This window comes from Aotus nancymaae, unplaced genomic scaffold (assembly GCF_030222135.1).
Source record: "Aotus nancymaae isolate 86718 unplaced genomic scaffold, 86718_ANA_hifiasm-v0.15.2.pri h1tg000016l, whole genome shotgun sequence".
NCBI classification, from domain to species: domain Eukaryota; kingdom Metazoa; phylum Chordata; class Mammalia; order Primates; family Aotidae; genus Aotus; species Aotus nancymaae.
This window is the reverse complement of record NW_026988428.1, coordinates 7,536,178-7,544,759: the sequence shown is the minus strand read 5'-3', so window position 1 is coordinate 7,544,759 and position 8,582 is coordinate 7,536,178.

Genomic DNA, 8,582 nt, shown 5'->3' with positions numbered 1-8,582 from the left:
TCCAAATTCACATAAATGATTCTGTTGTAAGATGAAGAAAATTGATTGCTTCAATGGCAAATAAGATATTTTTTAATTTAAAAACTTAGTACTAAGGAAATCATGTACCAGGGAATTCTCAAAACATTTTGAGAGAGGTTGAGAATCCCGGTATGATGAGATGATGATGCTACACATGCACATTCTCCCTGCCCCCACGCCCCCCCCCCCCCCGCTTTCTTGTTCAAGCCTGCAAGTGTCAAGAGAGAGTTAATCCTTGTTTTTCACTCAGTCACACACAAACGCATTCTTCTCTGAGCAGGTCAATGACCAGCATCCTCTTGAACCTTTGGTGGAATTCAGGTCCATGAATGATGCCAGGAGCAAGAAAGGATCTGGTTCTCGGACTTTAGAATGACTCACTCGGTACCTTTGTCCAGTATCAATAGGATAATGACTCGGTCGCTCTGTCTGTGAAACTGGGGCAATGATGCTGGCTGCCTGCCTCACATAGAGTTGAGGGAAAACCAGGCTTGCAAGATGACAGAGGTCTCTGGAGCATGAGCATCACATGGGAGGAGGTGCGGGGTGCCTTCACAGAGCTGGAAGACAATAGAGGGGGCAACCTGACATAGAACCAAAGGAGGTCCTTGAACCGTGCCACACCAGCCTGGGGTGGAGGGCGTTCTGTATACAGTGGAGAAAATGGAATGAAATCAACTTCCATCTTTTGTCTTTCTGGAGACCATCTTTTAACTTTCATGGGTTATTCATGGATTAAGAAGAAAAATGGTGGCCAAACACTTTCTAACATTTTCTGGTATCCATTGTCTTGTTCACTTGGCCATACAGTGCTTCTTATACTCTAGATTTTCACATTCCAGATGGTATGTTCATTAAAAACAGGAATTAAAATTGACATATAGATATACACAGACGTGCGTGTGGCAGGTAAGGTGCCTGACACTCAGTATAAATACTTAATATTTTAAATGAATGAATTCCTACACACAGAGATAAACAACACACACATACACACACACATACACAAATAAGTCAGCATTTCTCCAGGACTCAAGCCACAAGGAAGATTTCGGCAGCAGGAGCACTTTTGCTCCTCAGAAATGAGCCAACCTCACTTCTGCCTTTGTTATTTAGGATATAAATGATCATTACAGTAAAGGAGACTGAGTGATCATAACTTAAACAAAATAGAAGTTTATTTTTCTCTCATATAACATGGCTGCTCTGTAGTATCACAAACCCAAGTTTCTTCCACCGTTCTTAGAGTGTTATCCCCATCCGCATGGTCCATGTAGTTCACCACAACATCTGCATCCCAGCTGATAGAATAAAGAAAGGAAGGAGGGCACATCTGCCCTTTCAAGAAGACTATCTTTTCTCTTCACAGCTCTTGGGCCAGAACTTAGTCATATGACCACAACTAACTGCAAGGGAGCCTGGGAAATGTAGTCTTTATTCTGAGTAGCTATAGATCCAATTGAAAAATCAGCGTTCTCTTAAAACAATAAAAAGATCAATAAATATTGGGGCAAGTAACTGTCTCTGTCACACTGAAAAAAACAAAAGCACAAATATGTAGGTTTCCCAGAATCACTAGAAAAATTCCCAGTAAACCTAGAAGTAACTAGTACTAAGCTGAGTGCCGTAGCTTGCACATGTAATCCCAGCTACTTGGGTGGCTGAGGCAGAAGAATGGCTCGAGGTCAGGAGTTTGAGACTAGCCCGATCAACATAGTGAGACTCTCATCTCTAAAATAAAAATTAGCCAGGCATGGTGGCATACACAGAGCAAGATCCTATCTCTAAAAAAAAAGTAGCTAATACTTAGCTGGTCTCACAAGCGTGTCAATCTACTAAGCAGATGTTCACTCCAGAGAAGGACAGTTCTCAACTTCTTACATTTGCCTTTTAAACAACTTACACTTTCATCTATTAATCTCTGATAAATTTAAGCTTCCTTTCCCATACCAAATTTGGGTTTTCATACTGCAGGTAGAATTTTATGTTTTTTGACCTCTAGGAGAATAAATGTCCAACCTGATCACCACACATACAAGGCTAGAAGATGAATGCATTTGGTGTGAAACCAGAGATCTGCCTGCATTCAACTTGGGAAATAAGAATAAAAAGCCAAGGAGCCTGCCCAGAATAGGAAAGGTTATGAATAATCAGACAACCTAATAGTGATAATTCACATAACCATAAAATAGTTAAAATCTGTGGAGGACTTACTTCGCATCAAGTGCTTTGCCCACATCATTTTATTTAGAATATTGTTGTTTTTCTTAATGTTGGAAGATAGTCTGTTTTCACCCTGCTGATAAAGACATATCCAATACTGGGCAATTTACAAAAGAAAGAAGTTTATTGCATTTACAGTTCCATGTGGCTGGGGAGGCCTCACAATCATGGTGGAAAGTGAAAGGCACGTCTCAAGTAGTGGCAGACAAGAGAAGAGAGCATGTGCAGAGAAACTCCCATTTTTAAAACCATCAGATCTTGTAGACCTATTCACTATCACAAGAACAGCACCAGAAAGACTGCTCCCATGATTCAACCATCTCCCACTGGGTTCCTCCCACAACACATGGGAATTATGGGAGCTACCAGATGAGATTTAGGTGGGGACACAGAGCCAAGCCATATCAGAGGGCTATCCTATTACTAACCCTTTTTGTAGTCAAGGAAACTGGGCTTAGAAAAAAGCCAAAGAACTTGCTCAAGACCACACAAATGCCAAGTGGCAGAGGCAGAACCTTAACTCAAGAATCTAACTCCACTATTGGTACCTGAAATCACTGATCACTGTGGAGTCTCAATTAAAGAAAAAGACATGTTGGTGGGAGAAAGGAAAAACAGCAACAACAACAAAAAAAGGCAAATAAGCTTTAAGTCTGCCTTTCTTCATGCTCCAGGACATATAGCCCTCCTGCACAAATAACTCACAATCTTCCTGTGCCCAGCTATCACCAGAACCTCGGCTAATACAAAAAATGCAAGTTAACTCCCTGAAACCTTAGCATTAGCAGTACTGCATGTAGCACCCTGCAACCCAAAACCATCCTATAAAATCTCCAGCAAGGCTTTGTCTCCTGGCAGTCAGCTTCTCTTCTGCTGGTTTGCCCATTGCTTCCTTGCAATGTATTTTCAAACCTTCTCTAATAAAATTGCCTTTCTTTATCTACAACTGTCTTGGTACATTTTTATTTATTTATTTATTTTTATTTTTATTTTTTGAGATGGAGTTTTGCTCTTTTTGCCCAGGCTGGAGTGCAATGGTGCGATCTCGGCTCACTGCAACCTCTGCTTCCCAGGTTCAACTGATTCTCCTGCCTCACCTTCCTGAGTAGCTGGGATTACAGGCATACACCATTATGCCTGGCTAATTTTGTACTTTTGGAATTTAGAATTTGGTAGAGACGAAGTTTCTCCATGTTGGTCAGGCTGCTCTCGAACTCCCGACCTCAGGTGATTCGCACACCTCGGCCTCCTAAAGTTTATCTCTGTGCCACTGGCCCAGATAATTGTCATTCCCCAGCAACAATCTCTACCACTATGCTGATGGCAAGGAGGATGGTGAGCAATGTTCCACACATCCTCTCCACCCATCATCACATGCACAGGTATCAGCCTTGTTGTTCATCGTATCTGAGAGTATTGAGTTGGGTGACCCATGCAAGAATATAAAAATTCCAACGATCAGTTGGAACTGATGGTTGGGAAATAAGAATAAAAAGCCAAAAAGCCTGCCCAGAATATGAAAAGTTATGAATGATCAGACAACCTAATAGTGATAATTAACATAACCACAAAAATTGTTAAAATCTATGGGGACTTAAATCTAAAAATCTATGGTGGTGATCTCAGAAATTTACTTAAGTCTCCACATAACCTTTGTACAACAAAAAAATCCAGAAAAACTTGAAATATATTTTTAAAAATATTCAAAATTTGATGAAAACATTTCATAATTATTAAAGTTTACAAAATCTACACTATTCCAGATTGTAAGATCTACAAACTACTCTTTTGTGGCACTTACTGCTATTGGAATTCATCACGTGATAATCTGTGTAAGTCTACCTTGCCAGTGGAAAGAAGACTCCAAGAAGGTATGTTTATTCCTAAATCAGAAACGGAATAGGTATCCAATAATTATTTACTGAGTGAATCAATGTTTTTCCTTCAATATATCTTTTTAGAATTATTTGCCACCTATTAGAAATGGTTAATATAAATAATCATATTATTAGATGTTGCTGTGCTTCAAAATTTGATACTAAGAACTTGCACTATAAAAAGTTTTGCTTAATCCATGTTAACTTATCACAGGAATTTAATATCCCACTGACTTGTATGTGTCTGTGTTCCCTGTGGGATTTCATTTCTATTAATAAGTTTGTTTACTGGACTACTTTTTGCCCCCAACATTTCGTGTGGTCAGTTTTAAATTTGACACCAGTGGATATGAAGGAGTCAAGTCATTAAGATCTGAAACTGCTTTAGGACATGGTAATTATGCTCCAAGTGGAATGACCCCTGGATCCATCTGTCTGTAATAAGTCCATTCTTGAAAAGAAATCCCTTCTCCCTGAGATATATAATTAATGTAACATGAAGTCTAAAAATATTTTTCTCCCCAGAAGTTCCAGGTAAAAATTTCAGGATGCTTTTTACCCTAGAATCTGATTCTTCATCACATAGGCAGACAGGATTCTTACTAAGTATGCAGAAATGCTTAACATGCCCAAGGGACTTTTACTGCCTTAAGGTTTTCTAAATGGTTGCTCTCTCAAATGCATGTTCATGCTACTGTTTCTTTTCCTTTTTGTGAGTAAGCCTCGCACCACAGTTCTCTCTCAATCCAGTCTTTCAGCTGCAGGATTGTAAAGAACTGAGGGTTTCCCAATGTGAGAATTAGCCAAGAGTTTGAATACCTCACTACCTTTTATAGGTGATGGGAGCCATTTGTCTCAAAGGTATAACAGCGCCCGTGTCTTTGTGAGTTTGCATCAAGGGCTCCTCATTGAACAGAATGTTTTCTAGACAAAGACAGGCAGATTGGTTAGCTAGTATTTTTCCATGAAGATTTTCCCCCCACCCCAACTTTTTATGTTGAAATTTTTTAAGCCTACAGGAAAGTTGAAAGCACAGTTCAATGAACGCCATAAACTTTCACAAAGATTCATCAGTTGTTGAGATTTGTCGTCCCAAAGAACATTTTTTACCTCTTTACATATCTGTATTTATGGGCTTATAAATATAGAAACAGGGTCTTGCTATGTTGCCCAGGCTGGAGTGTAGTGGTAATTCAGAGCCCCAAGCATGGCTCACTACAGTCCCAAACTCCTGAGCTCAAAATATCCGTGATCCTCCTGCCTCAGCCTCCTGAGTAGCTAAGACTACAGGTATATAACACACACCCAGCATGTGTGTATGTGTGTTATGGAACCATTTGAAAGTAAGTTGCAGAAATCATGATGCTATACCCTTAAATAGTTACACTTATTTGTCCTAAAAAAAACCAAGGATATTTTCCTACATAGCTATAATATCATTGTTATACCCAAGAAACTTTCCATTGATCCAATAATATTATCTAATATACAGTTCATAATCAAATATCCCCAGTTGTTCTATAACATATTTTACAGTCAGGTTTTTTTTTTAGGGGAGTGCCTATCTATATTCATTCAAGGTTCATGCACTGCATTTAGTTATCATGTATATTTAGCCTTTTTAAATCTAATTCTACCCACCTCCAGTCCTGCCTCTTTGGTTTTGCTCTTTCAAGTTTCTTGAAGAGTTTAGGGCTGTTGTCTTTCAGAATGTGCCCTAATCTGGTTTTATCTGATTGTTTCCTTGTGATTCAATTCTGCTTAAGCAATTTTGGCAAGAATGATACAACGAGATGCTGTTCCCATGAACTTTGAACAAACTCAAGGACAAGGATTTTACCAAGCCTGAGTGATCAGGTTCAAAGAGGTTTAAAAAACCTGTCATTTTTGAAAATGAGAATTTAGTAAGCATACTGCTCTTCATAGCAGGGTGAGCTGTCCCAAGCAAAACGAAAAAATGGAGCATCCAAGATTATTCGTAACTTGTATATGTTTGAAAGGGGCCCTTGTTATGTCAAATCTAGCAGCCTTTGTTGAATCATCAGGACTGAGATCTGGGCAGGGTCAGCCTCTGCTCTTGCAAAGCTGATAATTACTAACTTGGTGCAATTTCAGGAATGCAGGAGGCCACTCTTCCCCACTCAGCTACACTGCCTCTATTATGGGAGCAGTGACTCCCAGCTGCTATTATTAAAGATCAGAGCTGTTCTCTAATGACTATCTACTATATGTCAGGTCTTGTGCTCAGTGGTTTATTAATCTATTCCTTACAAAAACTTCATGAGGTAAACATTATTATTCCCATTTTCTAGGTGGGAAGGTAAGGCTTAACAATGTAACTTCCCCAAGGACCCATGTAGCTAATTTAAGATTTGAACCAAAATCTCCCTCAATATCTAAAGTTTCATAATTCCATGTTCCATGTGATCCTCCTCTATTCCCCAGTCCCAGTCTTATCTCATTCCCTAGATGCCTTTTCCTTCGATCTCTAGAGCATACATTACACTGGACATCTGATTGCCCCATTTTATCCCAATAGGTCTTTCTACAAATTCTAACCGTTATTGTTTGTGCCATGTCCAGTTGGTGCCAGGCACCTTGCTGAATGCTCTTCACATCCCATGTCATTTGCTCTTCCCAAAAACCACATAAGGAAGGTGTGCATTAGTAATGTCCTGTGGTCACTCCGATAGTGGATGGCAGAATGAGAATCTGAACCAGATCTGACTTCAAGCCTGAGCATCTAACAAAGATAGGAATAACAAGGCAACGGAAGATACAGTAGCCAGACGCTTGCTAGTAAAGGCCAGAACACTGACTCACTAAGCTCTGAACTCTTCTGCCCCCATGCTGCCAGAGGCACAACCCCAACAGACTGCCCAGCGCATTGCCCTAATGGGCTATTGATTCATCTGCTCCAACGAGCAAATCACTGCACAAAACTCCTCCCTCACAGAAAGGCGTTGGTCCTCTGGCATTCAGAAAGAAGCAGAAGCCAACTTACCGCTCACAGGAAGAAAACGCACACACTGTCTCTATTTGTTATTCCTCCTACACAAACTCTTTAAAATGATTGAGTTTAATAAAAGAAGATGTTTCCCTGCAGCTATAGAGAGGAAACGTTCTAAAGTAAAAATCAGAACACAGTCTGACTAGGATCGCTATGCCTATAGCAAGGATGTCCTCAAGGGGGGAAAATGAGCTTAAGTGCATCCAGGCTGTTCTCCTGGCTCTTCTAATGATCAGGGCCTGCAGAAGGTGAGGAAGGTTATGGTCGCAGCCGTAAATACCTCTTAGAGGCACCTGCCTTAACCATGCCCCATTCTTTCACAACTGCACCCCACTCCTGACCCCACTTCCCTGTCAAAGCTGACAGCACCAAGAGTACATGCCTGTTACGGCATCTTTCCTAGATTCTCTCCTAGAGACTGGAATTCAGGAATTCCTGCTCTTGAAGGTTCTTGAACTGAGAGTAGTAGAAAAGCCAGGAGAAAAAGCCAGTCTTGGATAGCAGAATAAAGCAGTCTCAGTGAGAGATGAGATGAGAGAGACACTAGCCCAGGTGACCTGTCACAGCAGCAAGTCTCAACACTGCCCAATGAATCTACCACACACCCCTGGTACATTTGTCCCCCCATTTCCAAAATGAACATTCTCTTTAAACCCCAGCACTCTCATGCCTGCCCCACCCTTCCTTTGAGTCCTGAATTGTATTCTTTATGGACTTCTCCGGGGCTCCTCTGTCATAGTTATGCCGCCTCGTGGATTATGCCCATGAACGTAGAGTTATATTGCCCATCTTTTAAAAACAACCAACCTCCAGCTGGGCACCGTGGCTCACGCCTGTAATCCTAACACTTTGGGAGGCTGAGGTGGGTGGATCACTTGAAGCCAGGAGTTAGAGACCAGCCTGGCCAATATGGTGAAAACTCATCTCTACTAAAAATACAAAAATTAGCTGGGCCAGGTGGTGCAAACCTGTAATCCCAAATACTCAGGAGGCTGAGGCAGGAGAATTGTTTGAACCCGGGAGGCAGAGGTTGCAGTGAGCCGAGATCACATCACTGCACTTCAGCCTGGATGACAGACAGAGACTCCATTTCACACACACACACCACAACCACACACACACACACACACACAACCTCCCTTTTCCACACATTCTCCACTAGCCTCCACTTCATTTTTTGCTCCTCTTCAAAGCATTGTCTCTATTTACCACCTCCACTTTTAAAAGAAAATTTTATTTTCTCTTCAGTCCACTTTAGCCAAGATTCTTTCCCAATCACCTTGTTGAAGTCAAAATTAAAATACAGAAACAAATCTCTACACGTAATGTTTTCTTTGGCAAGAAACGATTCCAATGTGGGGTGTACACACAGTCTGGGTGGTTTTTTGCATGTCCAAAGAACAAATAGAAGGGTGGGGGGGGGGTTATAAAAAAGAGAGGATCATTATGTG